Below are 26,641 nucleotides of genomic sequence, written 5' to 3'. Positions count from 1 at the left end.
AACCAGTAGGAGTAGATCATCTCCCCACAAAACCTGGTGCCAAGGTAGTGGGACGTTCCGGGACAGACCCCTGTCACTGGGCAAAAGAAAGTTACCCACCACACTGTCATTTTGGTTAGACCACTTATTTTATCTGTCTCCAGTAGAAATGTCATTTCACCTCCCATCTCATTGTGTTTGGTTTCTCCTATGATTCCTGTCTCTCTTAAGCAGCTGGACCAAAGACAGACACCTGAGTGAGAGGGAAAGAGAGAGTGAGCTTAGGACATTAGTAAAGTTTAGTAAGAACGGAGAGTAAGAGAGACTGGAGGAACGCAGAGTGGTGGAGCTGCCTTAGAGGTAGATGAAGCTCATGGTGAGTTTTCCCTTCAGGCGGAGACGGTGGTTTCCGAGACGTCGGAAGGGCAGCCAGCCGGACACCAGTACCAGCTTGTTGGTATTGTAGGGGAACCGTCCACTGGCCCAATGGCGGAATCCAATTGGACAGCCGAAGGCTTGAAATGCGTGTGGATCCTTCCAAGCGCTTCTGTAAAGTTACTTACCCGTTGTAGGTAAAGACCAAATTATATCTGACTCCAATTTAATTAAAGATCTTTATTGGCAATTTCAGTCATGACATTTCTGTTATTCAGATTACTTCTGGGCTGTGCCTTCTATTGCTGAACTCCCACTAATCCCGGACGATGGGGCGCATCGGATTCGCCTCGGCCGATAAGGCGATCCGTGACTCTGCTATGTAGGTTTAGAAGTTGGACAACCACTACAATGTAATACAGTGCTAGCCTAGATACCCGTCATGACCCGGCGGCCCTTAACGCCCCAGAGGCTCAGCTGACCATTGCCGAATCCGAGCTAGTGAGGGCCACAGAGGTTAAGCCGATGTCTGCCGTAACTCAGCGTGTGCACGCCTCAGAGGCTGGGCCGGATTTGGTGCCGTAACTCAGCTTGTGCGCGCCTCAGAGGCTGTGCCGGACCTGCCGTAACCCAGCTTGTGCGCGCCTCAGAGGCTGAGCCGGTCTTTTACCGTAACCCAGCATGTGCGCACCTCAGAGGCTGAGCCGGCATTCACCGTAACTCAACTTGGGCAGCTGTATCGGGTCTCGGAGAAACGGGGTCGAGTCAGAGGCTGAAAGAGAGTGTTAGAATAACCCCAGTCTCTGAGGAACATGCAGAGGTTCAGCAAAGTCAGACAGCCAAGAAGTAATCAAAACACAGGTTATTCATAATTAATATACATTACACCAATTTAACCAAATATAGCATTCCAATAATTTAACATGTGGCCACAATTCCTAAACTATATAATCCAATTAAAAGTATATAGCAATTCCGTATCTCAGCTGAGTGGACACATAGTAACTGCAGAAAATATCTGATTACAGATGAAGATTCATACAGCACTATGTGGGAGCTCTGATTACAGAGTGACTCCCCGTGCTACTCTGGAGCTCTTCCTTAAGTATTCCAAACCAAGTGACAGACTGTATCAAAGGCTGTGATTGATTATTTTAGGGCCTGCTCTGATCTTGTGTGTGTGTCCTGGAGAACTGTTGATCTTATCAATTCTCAGGTCCTCAGCCAATCAAATTGCTTTAGGAGGAATGTGACAACTCCTTTGTTCTACCAGGTGATAAGATCCTCCACTTTGGTGGGTTTAGTCTTATTTTCTATATTTCTCTTATGTGAAAACGTGCCGCTTTAAGGTTGAGAGTATTGTGCCCGTTGTACTGTGACCATTCAAACGAGACCAAACATGGGTGTGTGTGTCCCTAATGTATACCTCCTGTGTAAGTGTGAGTTAGTGAATGTAGGATGCATCTGTGTCTTGACGCAGCCAGGCCTTGTCGCTGGAATTTGGCTGCTGGGTTCTGGCCGCCCAGTGGGGGTGAGGTGTCCCTTTTGATTTCGTGATCAGGTGATTTGGGTCCAGTCTTGTCGGAGCCGGTGGACCTTTGCTTCAGGACACTGGGTGGAGCATTACAGGCTTGCCAGAGCTCAGACCGACGGGGCCTGCAAGGCCTCCAGCCTTACAGTATTCTCAGCCACCTTGGCTCCAGCGCCACCTCTGGTAAGATACATAAATACACAAGTGGAGCACAGAAAGGTTCTGTTTTTTAACAAGACATTCTTACACAAGAAGTCACTGAGTGAGTACTATAATACCACCCACTGCCTTTACCGTTATATTCATTCATGTAAGAAAATGTTCAGGTAGTGAAAATGCTCATATTTGAGTTGCTGCCCAAATGTGATGTTTGTAAAGAAGCTAAATAGTCCTGTGACCTAGAAGGCATATTTTAACCCGTATAATCAGAGGACGGCCTGCCTGTCTTTCTCGTAGGTCACTACGTCAGCGACGCGTTCAGCGTGGAAGAGAAGGGCTGGCTGTCTTTCAGCGACCACGTAGTGACCAGGTCAGAGGAGGAGCAGGTGCTGAGGAAGAAGGAGAGCAGCGCGTACATGCTGTTCTACACCCAGCAGGTAAGCGGAGAAACACCGAATACACTCTGTTATACTGCATCCAGCCGCTAAATACAGACACAGTGGATACATACTGTATCCCCCACCCAAGACGCAGTTACACACCTCACTGCAATATGTCAGACCTTCAGAAATATAAAACTGAGTCCTTTGTATTTTATGCTACACCAATGAAAGCCTGCCGCTTGTACCACTTGATGCATATGTAATGTGGTACATGTGCTCTTTTGTAGGAGTCCTTACACTGAAGACCGCTGACGCCTCCATACTGGGGACTAATACTTAAAAAGTAGGTAAATGCTGTGGTTTCTGGTTTTGTTGAGCCAAAAGTGGAAGCAATGAGTGTCTGATTACAGGTACGGAAGTAGAGGAGAACATGGAAGAGGACCGGAAGCAGACGTATGCATGAACCTGTGTTGGATATCGCCATTTTCATCGAGAAACTCTAAAGCAGCAGTCCTCCCAATTTAGATATCTTGAAATTACCATTTTCTTTTATTTACACTATATTGCCAAAAGTTTTGCGACACCTGCCTTTACACACACAAACTTTAATGACATTCCACTCTTAATATGGAGTTGTTCCACCCTTTGCAGCTATAACAGATTCAACTCTTCTGGGAAGGTTGTCCACAAGGTTTAGGAGTGTGTTTATGGGAATTTTTGACCATTCGTCCAGGAGAGTATTTGTCAGGTCAGGCACTGATGTTGGAGGAGAAGGCCTGGCTCACAGTCTCTGCGCTAATTCATCCCAAAGGTGTTCTACCGGGTTGGGGTCAGGGTTCTGTGCAGGCCAGTCAAGTTCCTCCACACCAGACTCGCTTATCCATGTTCTTATTGTCACGTTTCAGCAGACAGGTGAGCAGGGAAGCAGGCGAGAGCCAAAATGACGGGTAATCAGGGTCTTTAATCCTTGACAGACAGACAGGTAGGGACATCTAACGGACAATACAATGCTGGATCTGGCATACATGGGGAGACGCGGACTAATATACACAGGACTAGGTAAACGGAACAGGCAACAGCTGGGCACAATCGGGGAAGCACACGTGGATAATGAGGGGGCGTGGCACACACTAGGAGCGGACGGAGCGGGGCGTGACATAACCCCCCCGCCAAAGGCGCGCACACCGGGCGCGCCCGAGAGGAGGCGACGGACGGGACGAAACCGGGGAACAGGACCTGGAAGACAAAAAGCAAAACATCAACCAAAGGCGGGGAACAGAACGGAGACACAGAACAGGCCGAGGGACAAGAAGACAGACAAGACCCGACAGAGAACAGGGAACGCCGACAGGCAGACAAGGAAGGGGGACACAGAGGGAACACCCACAGGCGACACGAAGGGGCCAGGAGTGAACAGAGGAACCAAAGGGGGACGAGGAACAGACACAGGCGGGACGAAGGGAGGAGGAGCAGACAGGGGAGACCAAACCGGAACGGAAGGGGGACAAAGGGGAGCCCGAGGGAGCCCAGGCGGGCGACGGGCAGCGGCCGGAGGGGCCGCAGGCGAGAGGGAGGCAGGAGCCGCAGGGGACGACACAGGGACCAAGGGGACGGGACGAGGGAGAGACGGAGGGGACACGGAGGGAGCAGGAGAGAACACCGGGGAAGGCAGGCAGGAGGGGGAAGCCGCCGCAGGCGACGGCGCAGCCGGAGCCAGCAAAGGCGCCGTCCGACGCACCGCCGAAGCAGGGGGGCCCGGAGGCAACCGACATGGAGCCGGAGGCGCAACCGAGGACCGGCACCGCGGAACCAGGGGGGGACCCGGAGGCGACCGCCGACCCCGAGCCGGAGGAACCACAGGCGGCCCCGGAGCCCCATCCAAGGCGAGCGAGGGCGAGCCAGGGGGCAGGGCGGGCGGGAACCGGGCCCGACGCCTGTGTCCCCGTCCCTTTCGGGACACGGACAGGCGGGGTCCCACAGGGCGTTGGTCCCGGAAGGGTAAGGGAGCTGGGGTCCATAGGAAGGCCCCCGAGGGGTCCCACTCCAACTCCCCCTCCTCACCGGAGGGAGGAGCCAGGCATTGATCGTCCGGGACCTCCACGGGGACTGGAGTCAAAGTCTCAGGCGGAGCCGCGGGCGCGGCCGTAGCAGCAGGCGGAGCCGCGGCCGGCCGGACAGGCGAGCAGGGCTGGGCCGACGAGACGGGCAGGACAGGCGAGTGGTCAGCAAGGGGCGCTGCGGGCGTGGCTGCAGGCGGTGCAGCCAGAGCCGCGGGCGTGCAGGACTGGCCGGGCGAGACGGGCAGGTCAGGCGAGACGGGCTGGACGGAAGAGCCGGGCTGGACAGGAGAAGCGGCCTCAGGCAGGGCCGACAAGCAGGGCAGGTCCGGCGAGACGGGCTGGACGGAAGAGCAGGGCTGGACAGGAGAAGCGGCCTCAGGCAGGGCCGACAAGCAGGGCAGGACAGGCGAGACGGGCTTGGGCGTGCGGCCAGCAGGAGGTGCCGCAGGCAGAGCAGGCACCTCGGCGGGCGTGGATGCAGGCGGAGGCGGCGCCGGGACCTCAGATGCAGTCGCAGGCACCACCAGCACGTGGCCAACAGGGAGCGCCGTAGCAGGCACCACCAGCACGTGGCCAGCAGGGGGCGCCTCGGCTGGTGGGCAGCAGGGGGCGCCGCAGCGGGCGCCGCCATCACGCGGCCAGCAGGGGGCGCCGCAGCGGGCGCCGCCATCACGCGGCCAGCAGGGGGCGCCGCAGCGGGCGCCGCCATCACGCGGCCAGCAGGGGGCGCCGCCATCACGCGGCCAGCAGGGGGCGCAACCGCGGCCACCTCGGGCAGTTCAGGCGCCAGCAGGACAGGCGAGACAGGCAGTTTGGGCGCCGGCAGGACAGGCGAGTCAGGCAGGACAGGCGGTGCCGTGGGCAGAGAGGCGGCAGCAGCAGGCAGCGCAGCCACAGGCAGATCGGTGGCAGCAGCAGGCAGCGCAGCCGCGGGCAGTGCGGCGGCAGCAGCAGCAGGCGGTGCCTCGGGCAGAGCGGCGGTAGCAGCAGCAGGCGGTGCTGCTGGCAGAGAGGCGGTAGCAGCAGCAGGCGGTGCTGCTGGCAAATCCGGATCAGGCAGTTCCGGAGCAGGCAGGAGGGGTGCCGAGTGCGTTGGCGCTGCCCCTTTAAGGGCTCTCGGGACCCGGGGAATAGCGTCCCTTACTGCGCGTATCCCGCCTAGACCCAGGCGCTCCGGCCGATAAAAACAAGCCTCCAGCGGAGGTGGCTTCTCCGCACGGAAGCCGGCCAGGCGGGCAGCAGCAATGTCGTCCCAGGCAGGGAGAAGAGAGCAGGCGCCCAGGTAGAGCGGCGAGGTTTCCTCCGCTCGGCTCCGGGGCTTCATCCGTCTCCCCGCGTTGCTTGCGGTGGGCAGCAGAGCTGCTTCCGGCACGTCGCCCTGATTCTCGGCAAAGCGCCCAGCTCTTCCCTCCGCGAGCCAGAGCTGTAGGCGGCGGAGGCATTTACGTGCCCTCTGCAGCGGGTACTGTTGTCCGGGCGGGCGATCCTCTGCCAGGAGGTCCGCGCCCCTCTGGGCCAGCTGCAGGGCCACGGGGTCCTCCTGCTGCCCACCGCAAGCAACGCGGGGAGACGGATGAAGCCCCGGAGCCGAGCGGAGGAAACCTCGCCGCTCTACCTGGGCGCCTGCTCTCTTCTCCCTGCCTGGGACGACATTGCTGCTGCCCGCCTGGCCGGCTTCCGTGCGGAGAAGCCATCTGCTCATCACTACCTCTTATTGGCAAAGCCTGCAGAAGGCATGGGATTTGATGAATTCAGGCATCAATTCAGTCTTTTGACCACTCTGAATTGCAAGAATTTTTACGTTTGGGCATTTTGAAAGAGATCATCCAGTGATCTGGGTCCTCTTTGGTAAATTGTTGCCAATAGCGGGGTACCGTGCCTAGTTCGCCTATGCATACGCTCATGAAACGCATGGGGCATCGTTCTCAATGTGTCGGGGAAAGTGGTCCTATTTCCATATGCTATTGTAGCACTTACTACACGTTTACATAAATAGGACCAGGCTCTAGGCTCAGGGAGCAGTTATATACAGTTAACTAACAATGACACACCACAGACGATGTCATGGATAGCACTGAGGAACCCCCATCGTCGTCTCAGCCACACCCCTCCGGGGGTTCCGATCAATAGGGCTTCCCCGAGGTTTTGCGTCCTGTCAACCAGTTTATCTGGCCGTACCGGTTGCTCCCGTTCCAGACACTCCTCTCCCAGCTGTGTCTTGTTTTCCCCGGTTTCAGTTTCACTAGGCAAACTCGGTTCTCTGATTAGTGCGAGATCTTCATGGTGTGCCCTGAGTTCAAGCGTTTTTTCCGGTGTGTGTTTCCCTGTGTTCTGACCTTTGCTATGTTTCCTAGACTCTGAGTTTCTGCCTGCCCCCTTTCTGGACCGACGCCGATCGCCCGACCCCTGCCTGGATTCCCGACTGTGTTTTGCGCCTCTCCCTCGCCTTCAAGATGGACCCAGCAGATCAGGATGGTGTCCAGCGCGTTACGGATGCCCTGGGTAAACAAGGGTTTATCCTGGGACAGCATCAGGCCGAATTATCGGCAAACGGGGAATCCCTGGAGACGTTCCATGCAGGCTTGACGGGATTAGCCTCCTAGGTCCAGCAGCTTCATTCCAGTGCCCTCGCTACTTCGGTAAGCCGATCGACAAATGAGCCTCGCCTGTCACCTCCCAGTCAGTACGATGGGGATCCGGGTTCATGCCGGTCCTTTTTGTCACAATGCTCTATTGTTTTCTAACTGCAACCCTCCACCTTTCTGACCGAGCGCTCCAGGGTTGCTTATGTAATTACGCTGCTCAACGGACCAGCAAGGGAATGGGGGACTGCAGCCTGGGACACCGGAGCTCCGTTCTGCGCACGCTTCTCCAGCTTCGCGGAAGAGATGAGGCGCGTTTTCGATCGCTCCAAATCCGGCAGAGAAGCAGTGCGTGAGTTAATGCAGCTTCACCAAGTACGTCGCTCCGTTTCTGAATATTCCATCCGTTTCCACACCCTGGCTATGTCTTGCGGATGGGGAAGGACAGCTCAGTTTGATGCTTTTTACCAGAGATTGTCTGAAGGCATTAAAGACGAGCTGGCCACTCGCGATCTTCCTGAAGAGTTAGAGGACCTCATCGACCTGGCTCTCCACGTAGACAACCAGCTTTCCCAATGCGAGAAGGAACGGCGGGACGGGGCACGTGTTTTTTGACCCGAGGAGTCCACTGTTAGCCCCCTAGAGGCCATGCCCGAGCCAATGCAGGTTGACAAGGCTTGGTTATCACCTGCCGAACGGCAGCAACGTTTTTCCTCCCGGGCGTGCCTGTATTGCAGGAAGATGGGACATTTTGTTGATTCGTGTCCAGTAAAAGGACGCGCCCACCAGTAAGGAGGAGGGTACTGGTGGGTGTGGCTTCGGGTTTGCCCTCTTCTCCGCAGCGCCCCATAGTGTCGGCCGTGCTGTCATGGGGGACTCAGCAGCAGTCATTAGCTGCTCTTATTGATTCCGGGGCAGAGGACAGTTTTATAGACGCCACCCTGGTTCAGCAGTGGAAGATACCCACAACACCTATTCAACCCCTGGTGGCTCAATCCCTCATGGGAAGAAGAATGGCTACGGTGACCCATGCTACTGTCCCGGTGAGTCTCCGTTTGTCTGGTAACCATGTTGAGAATATTTCTCTGTTTATAATTGATACCCCACAGGTCCCGTTAGTATTAGGTCACCCTTGACTCCTCAGGCATAACCCTCAGATCGATTGGGGAAGGGGTTTTGTCACCGCCTGGGGTCCGTCGTGCTATTCCCATTGCCTACGCTCTGCCCGGTCACCTGTGGCATCTACAGCCCCTGGGGAGACCCCGGACCTTTCCAAGATACCCGCAGAATACCAGGACCTTCAGGAGGTGTTTAGTAAGTCCTGGGCATCGGCCCTTCCGCCTCATTGTCCTTTCCATTGTTCCATCGACTTGCTTCCGGGTACTAGTCCACCTAGAGGACGTCTGTATTCCCTTTCTGCTCCTGGGAGAACAGCCATGGAGGAATACATAGGACAGTCTTTAGCAGCTGGCATCATTCGACCATCCTCATCACCCGCGGGGGCGGGTTTCTTTTTTGTTGGCAAGAAGGACGGTTCGCTCCGCCCTTGTATTGATTATAGGGGCTTGAATGAGATCACTTAAGAACCGATACCCCCTGCCCGTTATCTTCTGTCCTGGATCAGTTACAGGGGGCTCGGTTCTTCATGAAACTGGACTTGAGGAACGCCTACCATCTTATCAGGATCAGGGACGGTGACGAGTGGAAGACCGCGTTTAACACGCCCACCGGTCACTATGAGTATCTGGTGATACCTTTTGGGCTTACTAATGCTACTGCTGTGTTCCAGAATCTGGTCAAGGAGGTCCTTCGGGATATGCTGAATCGCTTCGTGTTCATGTACCTGGATGACATACTGATCTTTATGACATCGGAAACCGCGAACTGCTGGAGGTGAAGTTGGCTCTGGAGGAATGGTGGCACTGGTTGGAGGGGACAACGGACCTGTTCCTGGTCTTGACCGACCATAAGAACCTTGCATACTTACGGACCACTAAACAGCTGAATGCCTGCCAGGCTAGGTGGTCTCTGTTTTTTGCCCGTTTTAACTTTCTGTTCTCATTTAGACCAGGGGTGAAGAACGGGAAGCCGGACGCACTGCCTCGACAGTTCGAGGGGGAGAACCGTAATGACAACCCCAGTCCCATCCTGCCTCCCAGCCGTTTTGTTGGAGCCGTAGCCTGGGGTATTGAGGAGGCCGTCCAGGCAGTCCAGCGATTCTTCCACCCTCCTGTAGGGGGTCCTCCAAACGGGCTCTATGTCCCCAAGTTTCTATGTCCTCGAACGCTCCAGTGGGGACATGCGTCCCTCCTAGCTTGCCACCCAGGAATTCGGGGAACTGTCGCCCTTCTTAAGCAACGTTTCTGGTGGCCCACGATGCTTCAGGACGTTCGGGGCTATATCGCTGCTTGCCAGGTCTCCAGCTGGTCAGTTGCAACCCCTACCTGTTCCTCAGCGACCCTGGTCACATATTGCTGTGGATTTTGTGACTGGTCTTCCACTGTCAGTGGGGAACACGGGCATTCTTAGTGTGGTCGACCGATTCTCTAAGGCTGTTCACTTTATCCCCATCCCCTCTGCAAAAGAGACTGCTTAACTATTGATAGACTATGTATTAAAGCTTCATGGATTGCCTACTAACATTGTTTCCCAGTTCGTGTCACGCTTTTGGCAGGAGTTCTGCACGTTACTCGGCACTACCGTAAGCTTGTCTTCAGGTTTTCACCCTCAGACTAACGGTCAGATGGAACGTGCCAACCAGGATTTGGAGCGCATGTTGTGCTGTCTGGCTGCCGACTCTCCCAGTTCATGGAGTAAATATCTGTCTTGGATTAAATATGCACACAATTCCCTACCTGTGTCTGCTACAGGGTTGTCTCCTTTCCATTGCTGCCTGGGATACCAGCCTCCTCTGTTTCCGGCCCTAGAAGAAGAGGTCACGGTACCTGCGGTGCATCGGTTCCTGCGGTGCATCGGTTCCTGCAATGCTGTCGTCGCACTTGGCACCTAGCCGGTTCATCATTGCTACGATCCAGAGCACGGATGGAATATTACGCAAATAAACACCACTCACGCGCACTACCGGGTTGGGCAGAAGGTTTGGCTGAGCACCCGTTACTTACCTCTACACGTCCAGTCCCGTAAGCTGGCCCCTCGTTTTGTTGGCCTGTTTCCAGTCTCTAAGATGGTTAGTCCCTCAGTGGTACGTCTTCAGCTTCCATGCTCCATGTGGCGCGTCCATCCAGCTTTTCATGTGTCTCTGCTTCGACCTCATGCGACCAGCCCTCTGGTTTCCCCAACTCTGCCTCCACCCCCGCCCCGATTAGTGGATGGGGGCGAGGTGTTCACAGTCCGCCGACTGTTGGATGTTCGCGGCAGGGGACGGGGTCTCCAGTACCTGGCGGACTGGGAGGGTTATGGCCCTGAGGAACGCTCCTGGGTGCCGGCCCGTTTTGTTCTTGATCCTTCGTTGATTGCGGACCTTCATCGTCGTCGTCCTGACCTCCCACCTCCAGGCGGACGTCGGGGGGGGGTACTGTCATGGATAGCACTGAGGAACCCCCATTGTCATCTCAGCCACGCCCCTCCGGGGGTTCCGATCGATAGGGCTTCCCCGAGGTTTCGCATCTTGTCAATCAGTTTTTCTGCCCGTACCGGTTGCTCCCATTCCAGACACTCCCAGCTGTGCCTTTTTTTCCCCGGTTTCGGTTTCACTATATCAGGCAACTCAGTTCTCTGATCAGTGCGAGATCTTCATGGTGTGCCCTGAGTTCGAGCGTTTTTTCCGGTGTGTGTTTCCCTGTGTTCTGACTTCTGCTACATTTCCTAGACTCCGAGTTTCTGCCTGCCCCCTTTCTGGACCGACGCCGATTGCCCGACCTCAGCCTGGACCCTCTAATGTGTTTTTCTGGACCGACGCCAATCGCCCTGACTGGATTCCCGACTGTGTTTTGCGCCTCTCCCTCGTCTGTACCGAAGCCGATCTTCCTATCTCCCCGCTTGAGTTTTAGCTACGTTCTCGGGCTCAGCCCCGAGTACCTCTGACTTCTCTAAGGAGAGTAGTAATAAAACAACAGGACTTACAGTTTTGCCGCGTCCGTGTCTGTCTTCTTGCCTTCACAACAGACGAAGTGTTACTGGCACCCAATTTAGGGGTAATCCCTTAGCACCTATCTTGGGTAAAACAAATACGTTTTGTTAATAACCAATAACGCACAATTTATTCAAAATATTTTTATTAGATTATGACTTAAAAGTTTCTGTACAAACATTTAAATGCTGACATTACTAAAGTACAATATTTCACGGCATAAATATGCCACAAGAAAATAATGATTAAGAGTACATATTAGCTATAGTCTGATGTCTCACAATAATAACACATACAGTAGCACTATATTTATTTACACACATATGTACACCTATATTGTTCAGGTTTGAGACGGACTCAATCGTTTAAACAAAAATTATGTATTGAGGTTTGGGAAGATGGATTTGTCCACAGGACGGATTGTTTGTTTGTCTCTCAGAAAAAATAATCTCACTCCAAATCTGCTGAAATATAAAGTAACAACACACAACAGCGTGTTCATGGTGGCAGCCATGTTCGAACGGGAGACTGTCGAACATGATGTCACTCACCTCAGAATTTCCGGATAACCTGTCGTTTTAACGGAAATGACATAGGGGCTTGAGAGTGGATGGGGCCTGACAGAGGACATGCGCTCTCAGGCCCCTTATGCAGCCCAACCCTTCTCGCTATTTCTCCCAAAAAACGCGTAAAGCAGTGAGAACGGTGGCCTGTACTACGAAGTGGGGTTACTAGCTTATCGGGGTAACTTGTCGGATTTAAGGTACCACAGTTTAAATGGACTTCATATTTGTTCACTTACTGTACATTTTGCTCAGACTACCTTAAATCCGAAAAGTTACCCCGATAAGCCAGTAACCCCGCTTCGTAGTACAGGCCACTAGTTTTCAGTTAATTTACCTGGTAAAATAAAGTTGAAAAAAATTACAAAAATGCTCTAATAGTACACATAAGTCAGTTACTGTAATGTTGTGCTGCTTTATTTGTTTAATCGTCTAGTCTGTGAAGAAGGCATACAAGTAAGAATTGCATTGTACTCTGTTCATGACAATAAAAACTTTGAATCCTTGAAATAAATGTATATGATGTTTTTCCTGGCAGTTATCTTTTTAGACAGGGCCACTATACGCAATTTGTTTTTCCACTGCTGACAGTTTGTATCAGGAGTTGGTTATTGTAAAAGAAGTAATGTGCATGCAGGTGATACTTGTATAGATTTACCTACACGGGGGGGCGGTGAACAATTCAAAATTTCCAATAGTGCGGAAAAGTTGTCACTGGACCTCGTTATTAAACGTGCAAAATATCTTTGAAATAGGTTAATATTTTCAGGTTCCGCAATGCAATCGAAGTTTTCACCTGTCACATCAATGGGCAATATACACTATCCATTATCTATACTCATCGGTGCTGTGTTTGTGCTAATTGTGATAATCACTACAAAATACCAATATTCAGGTAACGCAGATTTTTACTGGGTATTAGCCATACACATACATTACATCGCTCTACGGCTCTATGTACATTACGATTAATGACCTTACATATTTTTTGTAATGTTGTTCCTGTATTTCCATTTTATTGTTTTTTACTACGTGACATTTTAGTTTGCTATTGTACTATGTTTTGAGATCTACAGAAGTTACTTATGCATGTGAGTGCTTTCTCTTGCCAGTGAACTTTACATACTGCAATGTAGAACCTTGCAGTGTTGAAACTGGTGTGTTTGACATGAATGTTTTGGCATTCATCAGTGTTGTGTTTGTGTACTTTCACAACATGATAATCACTACAAAATACCAACATCACATACATTACATTGCTCTGCGGCTCTACGTGCATTACGATTAATCACCTGTCACATCAATACACAGATCCATGCTATGTATCATCCATATCATAACGCAATGTAAAATTGTTCCTCAGTGCCACCAAAATGAAAAGTATTATGAATGACAGTCAAAATGGTTAGATACACTATATTACCAAAAATATTGGGACACCTGAATTCAATGATTTGGAAGGGTGTCCCAATATTTTTGGTAAGACCCAGATGGATAAAGCGGTATAGATAATAAATAGTGTATATTGCCAGTATGTCAGTGTAAGCATGCTCCTGGGCGCCACATTTCTGAATGAGTCGTTTCCCACTTACTCATTGTCATTGACCGATTGTTAGGTTCTTGTATTAAACTGGAACAATTTTACATTGCGTTATGATATGGATGATACATAGCGTGGATCTGCGCATTGATGTGACAGGTGAAAACTTCGATCGCGTTGGTCCGAAATTTTGCTCATTGTGGCCACCAATGACTTGTGATCCTTAAAAGCAGTGAATGGGCGCACTTCTAACAGGAAGCGGAAATAGCGCACAGCTAAGTACAGACCAATGAGCTCACAGTCAAAAGCGCTGTACTTCCACTCATTCAGGCGCAACCGGCGACTGAAAAAGGCCAGCGGCTGCCATTCCCCATTAACCATTTGCTCATGTACTGCGCCCACAGCAACATCAGAAGCATCCATAGTGATGGCAATGGGAGCATCCGGCAAGGGGTGAGCTAGCAACGTAGCATCCACCAAGGCCTGTTTAGCATTATGGAGTACCTGACACCGCTTTGGAGTCCACTCAACCACCGCCTTAGAAGAAACACCCTTAAGTGCAGAATATAGGGGACACATAATGCGGGCAGCCCCAGGGATGAAACGATGGTAGAAGTTAACCATTCCCAGAAACTCTTGCAAAGATTTGACTGTGACTGGCTGTGGAAAATCCCAAACAGCAGCAATTTTCTCAGGGAGAGGCAATGCAGTGGTACCCCTCCGAAGTAATGCAGTGGCCAAGAAAATCAACAGAATGGACACCAAACTGACACTTGGTAACATTCACAATTAACCTGTGAGCACTGAGACATGCAAACAATGCCCGAAGATAATGCTGCATTCCATTTGCCCTCGGAACTCGGATTCCGAGTTTTGAAGCCAGAAGTGACGACATGCAAGCTCCCGTTTCTCGGAGATCCGAGAAATATCTCGGATAACGCAGAGGATCCCGAGTTCAGAATCCAAGATGGCTGCGCCCTTTATCAACAGAAGGGAAAGTTGTAGTTTTATCCTGTTTAAGCACTACTTCTCATTTGTGGCTCATTAAATCGGTCGCACACACTATACCGTCCAACTTATCTGTGGACGTGTTGCTATGTAGTTTTATACGTGAAGCACCGCGTGTAATGTGTTATCAAGTGATATTGCTAACAATGGCTACCAATTAACCGGTGTTCTGTCGATATATGCTGCCTTGTCGAAAAATGCTACCTTAGTGCTAATCGATAGCCCTAACCCTAACTCTTTTTCTAATCCTAACCCCTAAAACCTAACCCTAATCCCAAAACGGTGGAACTGCACATGCGCAGAAAGGCTCGATAGCACGTCTCGATAGGTAGTATTTTATGGCAGAACACTGGGCTAGAATTGGATTTCATGATTTAAGGTAGTTCGGGCTAATTGTAAATGAATGAAGATAAAGGCCATTTAAACTGAGGTACTTTAAATCCAACAAGTTGTCCGGCTAAGCAATAAATCTTGCTTTTTCATATGGGTCCATGGTATTGCTACTTCTGTGGCAAATGGAACGTATCTGACTCGGTTTTCCCAAGTTTTTAGCAGATGTGACGTAATATCGGAATCCGAAAATCGGGACCCCGAGGCAAATGGAATGCAGCATAAGTCAAATGCTCATCCAAGCTGATGCTGGCAACTAAAATGTCGTCTAAATAAGCAAACAGAAAAGGCATGTCCCACACAACGCTGTCCATCAAATGCTGAAAAGTTTGAGGTGCGTTCTTGAGTCCAAAAGGCATTCTAAGAAACTCAAACAGACCAAAAGGTGTAACATTAGCAGTCTTAGGGATGTCCTGGGGATGTACTGAAACCTGATGGTAGCCCCTAACCAGGTCCACCTTGGAGAAAATGAGAGTGCCTACCAAACGGGCAGAGAAATCTTAGATGTGTGGAATAGGGTGCCGGTCAGGGCTAGTGGCATCATTAAGGTGTCTATAGTCCCCACAGGGGCGCCATATGGAGAGGAGAAGATCAGGGGCTTTCAGAATGCTGAACAATCCCCAAACACTCCAACGTGGCAAACTCCTCTTTGGCGACAGTCAGCTTCTCAGGGTCTAGGCGCCTAGCTTTGGCATGCACTGGCAGGCCTGCTGTGGTTATGTGGTGCTCCACACCATGTTTCACTGAGGATGCGGAAAAGGTGGGTGTGGGAAACTCTGCCAGAAGGTGCTGAAAAACAACAGCCTAAGCAGAAATACCCGACAGGTTGGAAGGGCCAGCCCCGCTGAGCGTGCACGGAAAACAGCAAAAAGTCTCGGCATTTATCAGGCACTTATTTTTAACATCCACCAGCAAGTTGTTGGCACACAAAAAGTCAACACTCCCCCAACAATGGAGTGGAAACAGACGCCAACAGAAAAACCCACCAGAAACGCTGTCCATGAAAACAGAGATCCACTGGCCGATCGGCAAAAGTCTCAATCGAAGTGCTGTTAGCAGCCTCTAGGGGAAAACCACGCACTCCTGACTGCTTGTCCAGCTGTGAGGCAGGGAGGACACTCACCAAAGCACTCGTATCATACATAAAACACCAGCCTGCTTTGCCGTCCGACACCCAGCGCAGCTGCAGGGTGTTGGTCCTTTTGTTTCCCTGCGGCTTGAAGGAGCAGAGCGGGATGCATTTCTTAGCGGGCAAACCGAAACGGGCATGATAGAAATAGCAACCGGACTTAGAGTTACGCTGAGCCGCAGCAACAACACCAGACAAACAAAATAAAACAAAAGCCACAGCGTTAGCTGTCATGCTAAGGGAAATCTCGAACACGTATAAAGAGACGTCGGGGTCACCAATGTGGCAAGAGGAAAAAGACAGGAGGCAGTTGCTTAGCCTGTGAAAGGTATCACACTTTTTATTAGCCACAAGAAAAAGAACAAGATCCGGTTGCCGCCGAGATAACAAAAAACCTTGACCGGAAGTGAAACAAGCCTTCAGAATAAGAGCACATCTGCCCTGAGAATTCTGATCATTATTATTATTTATTTCAGATAAATAAAATTATTACATGGAGCATTTGTGCTCTAATTAGGGTGGAGGTAGCAACTCAGGTCCCAGCTCCTGAAGGTCGGGTCCCGGTGAAGGTCCAAAACCAATCCCTCAATGACAGCAGTGTCCAAGTCCTTCATTGTAGCCTGAAGTACTGTCCATTCAGATTGGGGGACGTCATTCAGGAACTCCAGGTCACCGGAGTTCCAGTCATTTTGGGAGGGAGCAGCGTTACACTGCTGCTGCTCACCATTCCGCACCATGACTTCTTCCTTTTCTCTGACATCTCTCCTGGCTTGTTGGACCTCACTCTGGACTCCTGCTTCAGCACTGTATTTTCTTTTACCCCCAGCTAATCTAGTGCTGGTTCCCTGTGCAGCAGGTCTTTTAGCCTCCATGTTGTTACTTGCCATGTCGTGGGACCAGTACTCAGCAGTCCCGTTTGTCACTTCCATCAGCCTCCTGTATTTTGATCCGAAGCTGTTTGGATTCCTTTTGTGACATCTCTTCCTTTTCTTGGGAGGGTTCTTTACCACCGGAGTGCTGCTAGGTGGCAGAGATTGAAGGGTGGCTCCATTGCCTTGTAGAGGAAAACAGAATTTTCTCTTTAAATTTCAATCAAAGTGGTGAAAAATATCACACAAAAAAGTCCATATAACAAAACATATGTGAAAATTAATATATACTTGCCATTGCCTTGGTACAATTATTTGCAATGGAACAATCCAAATGTATTCTGATGATCCATAATCCTTGCCAAAGACACCTTCAACCTTCAAAGTGAAAATTACTATGATGAGATTTAACTGCCAGCTGGCTTTTTATAGGAATCGTGGAACTACTGCGTTCTAGAACGCGCCACATTAACTACCGTGTTGACCCTAATATAAGATGTTTCTTTCCCTCAAATATGTTTGAAAAAGCGCTGTCGTCTTATATTCGGGGTCTAGACAAAAAACTAAATATTTTTAACGATTGTTTTGAGGTACCGTAACATAGATTTGCCATAATATTTGTTACGTGAGCGTGAGAATCTGAAGTCATGAGTGTCACGCCAGTTACGTGAGAGTTGGCAACTCTGGCAATACGTGTTATTAGCGTGTATCTCTGCAAAACATTTTTTACTCTCTACATGTGGGTCTGCTGCATCGAAAACATTCTCCGCCCTCAAGGCTTGTGGAGTTTCTAATGTTCATTATCTATTTTGCAGTGTTAGCTGTTTTAATAAGCTTGAACATGATTGCTTGTGGTTGCTGGTGTGTGTGTGTGTGTGTGTGTGGTGAGGGGGGGGGGTCGTTTTATAATCGCGGTCGTCTTATATTCGGGTCAATACGGTATTAATCTAACTATTAGGGTGTGTTATAACGCTATCTGTAATAATTATCTGGCTAGAATTTGTACTCACCAAATCACAAGATTTTGTTACCTTTGCAAAAATACAATTATATCTGGCCATTCATTAGAAATTCAGCCTAGCTGCACTTAAGTCTGCTTGACACATGTGTTCTGGTATTGTACTTTTTTTACTTACTTTTGTCCTGAGCAACATATAAGCATCTGGGTAAATAGTTAATTGTAAATGTATAAAGTCTGGTTCAAGTTCAGAAATGTAATATAATCTTGAGTCTGCAGTCTCGTTCTAAATTGTGCAGGATTAGTATATTTTAAAGAACATAAGAACTATACAAACGAGAGGAGGCCATTCGGCCCATCGAGCTCGCTTGGGGAGAACTTAACTAATAGCTCAGAGTTGTTAAAATCTTATCTAGCTCTGATTTAAAGGAACCCAAGGATTCAGCTTGCACTACGTTATCAGGAAGACTATTCCATACTCTGACTACATGCTGTGTAAAGAAGTGCTTCCTTAAATCCAGTTTGAAATGTTCTCCCGCTAATTTCCACCTATGGCCACGAGTTCTTGTATTTGAACTAATGCTGAAGTAACTATTTGGTTGAACAGCATCTAAACCTGTTAGAATCTTATAGACCTGGATCATGTCCCCCCTCAGTCTCCTTTGCTGGAGGCTGAACAGATTTAGCTCAAATAACCTTTCCTCGTATGACATTCCTCTAAGACCAGGAATCATTCTTGTGGCCCTACGCTGCACCTTTTCTAAGGCCACAATGTCCTTTTTAAGATATGGTGACCAAACCTGCACACAATATTCTAGGTGAGGTCTCACCAAGGAATTGTATAATCTTAGCATTACCTCCCTTGACTTAAACTCCACACACCTGGAGATATACCCCAACATCCTATTGGCCTTTTTTATTGCTTCCCCGCACTGGCGAGAATGAGACATGGAAGCATCAACGTACACACCAAGGTCTTTCTCATAATCAGCTACCTTTATTTCAGTAGGTCCCATAAAATACCTGTACTTTATATTTCTGCTCCCTACATGGAGTACCTTACATTTGTCTATGTTAAATTTCATCTGCCAGGTGTCGGCCCAGTCACTAATTAAATTAAGATCCCGCTGTAGCTGCTGAGCCGCTAGTTCAGTATCTGCTACACCACCCACCTTGGTGTCATCTGCAAATTTCACCAGTTTACTGTATATATTGGTGTCTATATCATTTATGTAAATTAGGAACAATAGTGGTCCTAAAATTGAAACCTGCGGTACCCCACTATGAACGCAGGCCCACTGTGACATTGAGCCTCTTATAACTACTCGCTGCTTCCTATCCCTTAACCAGTTATCAATCCAGGTCGCTACAGTTCCTAAAATACCTGTCGCTTTGAGTTTAAGTGAGAGCCTCTTGTGGGGGACAACATCAAAAACCTTTTGGAAATCTAAGTAGATGACATCATAGGCCTTCTTATCATCAACTTCCTGAGTAGCTTCCTCAAAAAACTCCAACAGATTTGTTAAATGACCATACATGACCTACCGTACACTGAAACTAGCCAGGGATGCATTTCCCGACACTGGGGAAAGATAACAAACGACGTAGGTGAAGCACGAGTGAGATTTGCCAATGTTTCCCCAAACCCTTAGTTATTCCAGATTTAATGAACAAACTTAAAGTAGATCTTTGTTGGCTCCACCCCACACTCCACATGAGAAAAGCACAGACTGCCGCTAACAGAAACCCACTAGATCCCAGTAGAGCTGTCATGATTACTCGATTAAACTCGATTACTAAAAAGCATGGATTGAAATTTTTCTTCTCGATTACTTGGCAATATGGCAAAAGGAAGAGCCGAATTGTGTATGATGGTCCAAAAGAGGTCATGGGAGACACTGTCTTCCTCTATGCAGCTGCTAAGTGTTACAACCCAGACTCTAGGGAAGCCACAGAAAAGAGGAATACATACATTAACAAGAAATTTCAGTTTCCGTTTCTTATTTATTTGCCCCAAATTAAAAATCAATTTAGGCAAGGTCAGGAGGGAAAAGTTAATACAACCAGAAATGGGGATTAACTGTGTAAAGGAATGTCTGGTATACAGCAATGAAGAAGACATGCACAAACACTTAAATCAAACTGACCAAAAGCAAAGGAGTAAAGAACAAAGGGATCCCCAAGTTCTATCAAATGCTGATTTAAGACTTGGAGACTCAGGTAGACTCAGGTGGACACACTGAGTGCCTCACCTTCAATCGCCTTAAAGACACAAGTAAAGCAAGATGAACCACATCACAAGGGATGCTGGCACCTGTGGTGAGCTGGTAGTGGGAGTAAGATTTTGTTAATATTATAAAGATGATAGTAGCAGCACCTTTATATTAGTTTGTGTCAGGATCGGCCCCTACTTTGTCCTGTTCTGTCATTCCCCGTTTCACCAGCAGGTGCAGTTGGCCATCTTGTCTGTTCCTGTGCTTTTCTGTGTTTAGTACCTTCACAATCCCTAATGTTTTCCACTGCTCCCTGACAGCTGCATGGCTGAATGGGATGAGCATGCAGCTGAGTAACCGCATCTTTAGCCATTGTGGGTTCATGGTTAGTCAGGCACCAGCCTCAGCTTCCCTAGACGTGTTATTCTGTTGCACCTTCTTAATTATGTTATTGTGTTTATGTATTTCTGTATTAATCCTTGCTTTCATATCTTTGTTCCTGGTTATCCTTGTTTGTACCTAGTGTTGCAGTAGTATTCTGTAACCCCAGTTCCTAATATCTCCTGGTGTTTGAGTCCTGGTGTTTCGTGATTGTTAATTGTCTTCCAACTCCCAGTCCCTTGTATTTGGTTAAATGGTAATGGTTGACACCTGTCTCTTGTTGAGACCTGGTTATCTTTGCATATATATGCCTGCCCTTGCTCTGTTTTGCTGTGGCTCATTGCAAGCGTTATGTGTGAATGTTACATTGTTGGCTCCCATTGGGACTTGACTTAACCCACCTTCAATGAGAGTCAGGTATCTGGAATTAGGGGTGAAGCAGTCATTGAGAGCTGGTCCAAAACAGAAGTTTAGACAGGTGGTTGTTGTCCGTGGTGCTGACTGAAGCTGGCAGCCACCTATCTTTGGGCAGGAGCGGTTATGGTGTCCAGGTTTCAGATGCAGCGTTGTGACATTAATATGTACATGCTTACCATACATTATATATTTAAAGAAGAAAATTCACAGCATGGCAATTTCCCATTTGTTGTTTTAAATTTTGTTTGTATGCGCAAACACATAAATCAAGACAAAAGTATGCAGTTTTATTCAGATTTTGTCAGTAGTGAAATTTCAAGGAGAAATCCTAACTGGTATCAGAGTTGAAAGATGCTTTTATACCAAATTTTAGAACCAGAAAGGCACTTTCACATCGAAGTTCTCGAACTTGGTCACTGTTTATAAATATATGCATAGATATGGAGATACAAAAAACAAAAATAAAAAATTGACTTGTATTTTATTGGTGTGAATAAATGTCTGGCAACCACAGTCTGACAAAAGTGCCCAAAGGAACTAGCACTTTAAGCAGCAGAAACATGCAGACAATGCTCTGGACAACATTTCACACAGTCTTCTCAAAAGTCAATGCCCCTCTGTTGTCGTGGAGCTTTTGCACTCGTCTTCTGTTTCCTGGTCGAAATCAGGCAAAAGAACCAAGCGTGCAGATTCGAATTTTAAATCCTCCTCATCGTTGTCCAGTAGCATGGCGCGCTCACTCCTGAAATCCACAGAACACTCTTTAGGGATAGTAATTTAAGTTAAACTAAAAATTAATCCTAATCAACAACCATATTATAAAAGAGATCAGCTTCAGGCACCCTACTCCTCAACTGCATTACATGTTATAAGTACAGAACAGAGCGAAGAACTTACTCATCCAGCGTGATGTCAGTGAGCCCATAATCTAATGGGAAGGGTCCTAATGGGAAAAATTATATCAAATAATTTGAACATTGTCATCAGCCATCATAAAAGCATTTTAAACTGATACCTGCACATTCTAAAATATGAACATTATTTAAAAAAAAAAATCCCAATCCATAAAGTGAAATAAGAAAACTTACCTTCATTAACATCCCTGTTAATGATGCAGCAGCTTGATAGTTGCATGCCCATTTTAGATGAGAGAAGTTTGCAAAGTGAGTCCCTGCAAGTTCCAGCTAACCCTTTTATAGTAAGCCACCAGGTAAGAAAAACACGTCAGAATGACATAAAAATGTGTCCTGCACACGCTGCAAAGGGTATGTTGATGTTTAAATCAAAATATGCAAATGAGGCCTTCATTTTGACTATCGCGATAAAACAGGCTTTTAGTACAAATTCTGGAAAATGTGTGGCCCTGTGGCCTTGATATGTACCGAGATACTTAAGAGATAACGCATTAACACGGTGCGTGTTTTAAATTCATACCGCATTATTATTTCTTTGATCACGTTAATGCATGCCGTATTTTGTTGCCTAAATTGGAGAATTATATTAGCATAGATTTTAATAGTTCTCCAGTAGACTTGTGTTTGTGAAGCCATTTGTCAAATGATGAGCTAAACGTATCATGCTGATCACTTTCTGTTCTGTTGCATTAACAGCAAAAACTATATAGGCCTATTCAGCAATGTGAGGCGGACAACACAAAGAACGTGTAATGTTTTACCGTGCAAGTTATTAGCTTTCTATTAAAACGTATGTAGTTATTAATTTATTTGTAATAAGGAGTTTATAGAGAACTGTCATAGCAACAGTATGGATGGCATCAATAATTTAGCTGGCTTATATTTTTATATATTTTTACCGGATGTACGTCACACCGCCATTCTAGATATCTGAAATGACGACGACAGGGAAACATACTGGCGGAAGACACGTCATTTTTCCTAGTAAGAATTCAGTTGTAGATATCTTGAAATACATTTTCTACTAGTAAGAATGTAATTGTAGATATCTCCAATTGCATTGTTCCTGGTCATAATTCTAGTTGTAGATATTTGCAATTGCATTTCTACTAGTCATAATATGAATTGTGGATATTCATAAAGACATTTTTGCCAGTCACAATGTATTTCGGATATTCAAAATTACATTATGGATATCTAAAATGGTGGTATATCCTTTCGGACATCTGAAATGAAAATTATGACTAGTAACAATTGGATTGTAGATATTTGAAATGGGGGTTTTTCCTAGTAAGAATTCAATTGCAGATATCCTGAATGAACAGATATCCAGAATGAACATTCTGGATATCTGAAATGTAATTGCGGATATCTGAAATTAAAAGCCAAATAGACATGAATGGCAAAAGTGACATAATTTCTCCTAGGAAGAATGACGATGTGGATATCTGAAATGACAATTGTGGATAGGAGGAATGTCATTGTGGACATCTGAAATGCTCTTTTTGTCTAGGAAGAATTGAATTAGAGATATCTGCAATACATATCCAGTCTAGCGATTAAATGTTAAAACGGCTTGCCATAGCCGCCGGCAGATCTCGCTCCACATCACGTCAGCTGCAGACAGACCTAAGCCCAAGTCGAACGCACCCAATAACATCATGACATACTCACGATATCAAACTGTTTAAACAAATAGTACCACGATACATAGGAATATAAACAAAGACCTGAAAACAATACACATCTTAAGACGCTCTTGTACTTATGAATACAATTAGTACAAATACTTGAATCTGCAGGTCGCTGTGTTATGCGGCTACACGTACATGCACGCTCATTAGGCCACTTGAAATTAATAAATTGTTTTACATGACTCAAACTTCTAAAATATTGGTGAGTAGGGGATTTTATATTTTATATTTTTAGCGAAAAGACGAACGGCAACAGAGATATACTAAAACTAGAAAAGTTCTCAAACAGCTCGCGAAGGGTAATATTACTCGGTATATTGATGCCCTGCCAAGATTTTAATACCGTGGGCCCACACACAATCTGACAAACGATAAAAACCATTGTCCGAGAAGCGTCAAATTGAAAAATCCGAGGCTGACATTCAAGATTTTTCACCCACAGTTTCTGAGGTGAAAAAAACGGATTTTTTGAAAAATATAAAATATAAAAAAAATCGAGGCGGCACCAAAAAATTGAGGCGGGCGGCCATGTAAAACAATTTATTAATTTTAAGTGGCCTTAATGTTCTGTGGCGGCAAACCCAGGAAAAACAGTAACCGGCTCTGCTTAGAAAAGCAGGGCGGTGGTGCAAACTTACAGAATAAAGGCTGAAAATAAAACAAACCAATAGACAACCATGTATATCAGATATAAATCTAAACATTAAAATTTAGACAAAGTACATTTCACCATCTACAATCAGAATGACTGGCTGAAGCGCTAACAGGGGCTAGCTAACTGGGCTAACTCGCTAACCGCGACCGTTTAAACAAACAAAACACTTAACCATTAAAAACTCTAATTTCCCCATTAACCTCATTTTACCAACCTTGTAATAAAATAGCATTTAGGTCTGATAGTGTTTACTGCTTGAGAATGTCTCTGAAGGTATAATTGAGACACACCTGTGCAGCTGGGGACTCATTGGATGTAATTTTCACCTGCCTGCTGCTTTCACAGACCATGGTACGTACATCACACAGCACATCTGTGGACCATGCCTTCATCCAGGCCAGTGTTATTTTTTTAGATATATTGCATAATTAAAAAACATCACTCTGTAATGTGTTATTATTATTTATTTCAGATAAATAAAAATTATTACGTGGAGCATCTGTGCTCTAATTAGGGTGGAGGTAGCAACTCAGGTCCCAGCTCCTGAAGGTCGGGTCCCGGTGAAGGTCCAGAACCAATCCTTCAATGACAGCAGTGTCCAAGTCCTTCAATGTAGCCTGAAGTACTGTCCATTCAGACTGTGGGACGTCATTCAGGAACTCCAGGTCACCGGAGTTCCAGTCATTTTGGGAGGGAGCAGCGTTACACTGCTGCTGCTCACCATTCCGCACCATCACTTCTTCCTTTTCTCTGCCATCTCTCCTGGCTTGTTGGACCTCACTCTGGACTCCTGCTTCAGCACTGTATTTTCTTTTACCCCCAGCTAATCTAGTGCTGGTTCCCTGTGCAGCAGGTCCTTTAGCCTCCATGTTATTACTTGCCATGTCGTGGGCCCAGTACTCAGCAGTCCCGTTTGTCACTTCCATCAGCCTCCTGTATTTTGATCCGAAGCTGTTTGGATTCCTTTTGTGACATCTCTTCCTTTTCTTGGGAGGGTTCTTTACCACCGAGGTGCTGCTAGGTGGCAGAGATTGAAGGGCGGCTCCATTGCCTTGTAGAGGAAAACAGAATTTTCTCTTTAAATTTCAATTCAAAGTGTTGAAAAATATCACACAAAAAAGTCCATGTAACAAAACATATGTGAAAATTAATATATACTTGCCATTGCCTTGGTAAAATAATTTGCAATGGAACAATCCAAATGTATTCTGATGATCCATAATCCTTGCCAAAGACACCTTCAACCTTCAAAGTGAAAATTAGAATGATGAGATTTAACTGCCAGCTGGCTTTTTATAGGAATCATGGAACTACTGCGTTCTAGAACGCGCCACCTTAACTACCGTGTTGACCCTAATATAAGATGTTTCTTTCCTTCAAATATGTTTGATAAAGTGCTGTCGTCTTATATTCGGGGTTTAGACAAAAAACTAAATACGATATTTTTAACGATTGTTTTGAGGTACCGTAACATAGATTTGCCATAATATTTCTTACGTGAGCGTGAGAATCTGAAGTCATGAGTGTCACGCCAGATACGTGAGAGTTGGCAACTCTGGCAATACGTGTTATTAGCGTGTATCTCTGCAAAACATTTCTTACTCTCTACATGTGGGTCTGCTGCATCGAAAACATTCTCCGCCCTCAAGGCTTGTGGAGTTTGTAATGTTCATTATCTATTTTGCAGTGTTAGCTGTTTTAATACGCTTATTTGAACATGATTGCTTGTGGTTGCTGGTTAACGTATATGTTATATGCTGTTGTCAAATAAAATTATTTTTCTTTGTAAAGGTAAGGTTTGGTATTACAAAAACTTTTTTCTAAAATTTTGTCAAAAAGTGTGTGTGTGTGTGGTGTCAACATTTGTACTCACCAAATCACAAGACTTTGTTACGTTTGCAAAAATACAACTATATCTGGCCATTCATTAGAAATTCAGCCTAGCTGCACTTAAGTCTGCTTGACACATGTGTTCTTGTATTGTACTTTTTTACTTACTTTTGTCCTGAGCAACATATAAGCATCTGGGTAAATAATTAATTGTAAATGTATAAAGTCTTAAATCATAACTGGTTCAAGTTCAGAAATGTAATATAATCTTGAGTCTGCAGTCTCTTTCTAAATTGTGCAGGATTAGTATATTTTAAATGACCATACATGACCTACTGTACACTGAAACTAGCCAGGAATGCGTTTCCTGACACTGGGGAAAGATAACAAACGACGTAGGTGAAGCACGAGTGAGATTTGCCAATGTTTCCCCAAACCCTTAGCTATTCCAGATTTAATGAACAAACTTAAAGTAGATCTTTGTTGGCTCCACCCCACACTCCACATGAGAAAAGCACAGACTGCCGCTAACAGAAACCCACTAGATCCCACTAGAGCTGTCATGATCACTCGATTAAACTCGATTACTAAAAAGCATGGATTGAAATTTTCTTTCTCGATTACTTGGCAATATGGCAAAAGGAAGAGCCGAATTGTGTATGATGGTCCAAAAGAGGTCATGGGAGACACTTTCTTCCTCTATGCAGCTGCTAAGTGTTACAACCCAGACTCTAGGGCAGCCACAGAAAAGAGGAATACATACATTAACAAGAAATTTCAGTTTCCGTTTCTTATTTATTTGCCCCAAATTAAAAATCAATATAGGCAAGGTCAGGAGGGAAAAGTAAATACAACCAGAAATGGGGATTAACTGTGTAAAGGAATGTCTGGTATACAGCAATGAAGAAGACATGCACAAAC

General features: G+C 46.9%; 3 long non-coding RNA genes across 4 annotated transcripts; 1 reads left to right on the top strand and 2 right to left on the bottom strand.

Annotated features, from left to right (window-relative positions):
* The first annotated feature begins 2,288 nt into the window (after nt 1-2,288).
* On the top strand, nt 2,289-3,413 carry LOC140581931 (uncharacterized). Of its 2 annotated transcripts, none has more exons than XR_011984979.1 (3): nt 2,289-2,481; nt 2,715-2,770; nt 3,333-3,413. It is a non-coding gene; the product is annotated as an uncharacterized lncRNA (long non-coding RNA). The 2 variants fall into 2 exon arrangements; XR_011984980.1 differs by lacking the exon at nt 3,333-3,413 and adding an exon at nt 2,838-3,024.
* Nucleotides 3,414-20,893: 17,480 nt separating this feature from the next.
* On the bottom strand, nt 20,894-24,087 carry LOC140581906 (uncharacterized). Its single transcript, XR_011984953.1, has 2 exons — nt 21,525-24,087; nt 20,894-21,369 (listed from the first exon to the last, which is right to left on the bottom strand). It is a non-coding gene; the product is annotated as an uncharacterized lncRNA (long non-coding RNA).
* A 249-nt stretch (nt 24,088-24,336) lies between these two features.
* Nucleotides 24,337-25,231, bottom strand: LOC140581968 (uncharacterized). Its single transcript, XR_011985026.1, has 2 exons — nt 25,053-25,231; nt 24,337-24,941 (listed from the first exon to the last, which is right to left on the bottom strand). It is a non-coding gene; the product is annotated as an uncharacterized lncRNA (long non-coding RNA).
* Between the last annotated feature and the right edge of the window lie 1,410 nt (nt 25,232-26,641).

The sequence above is a fragment of the Paramormyrops kingsleyae genome, chromosome 23 (genome assembly GCF_048594095.1).
Source record: "Paramormyrops kingsleyae isolate MSU_618 chromosome 23, PKINGS_0.4, whole genome shotgun sequence".
In the NCBI taxonomy this organism is placed as follows: Eukaryota; Metazoa; Chordata; class Actinopteri; order Osteoglossiformes; family Mormyridae; genus Paramormyrops; species Paramormyrops kingsleyae.
The sequence above is the reverse complement of the archived record's forward strand: the minus strand, read 5'-3'. Positions and strand labels throughout refer to the sequence as shown.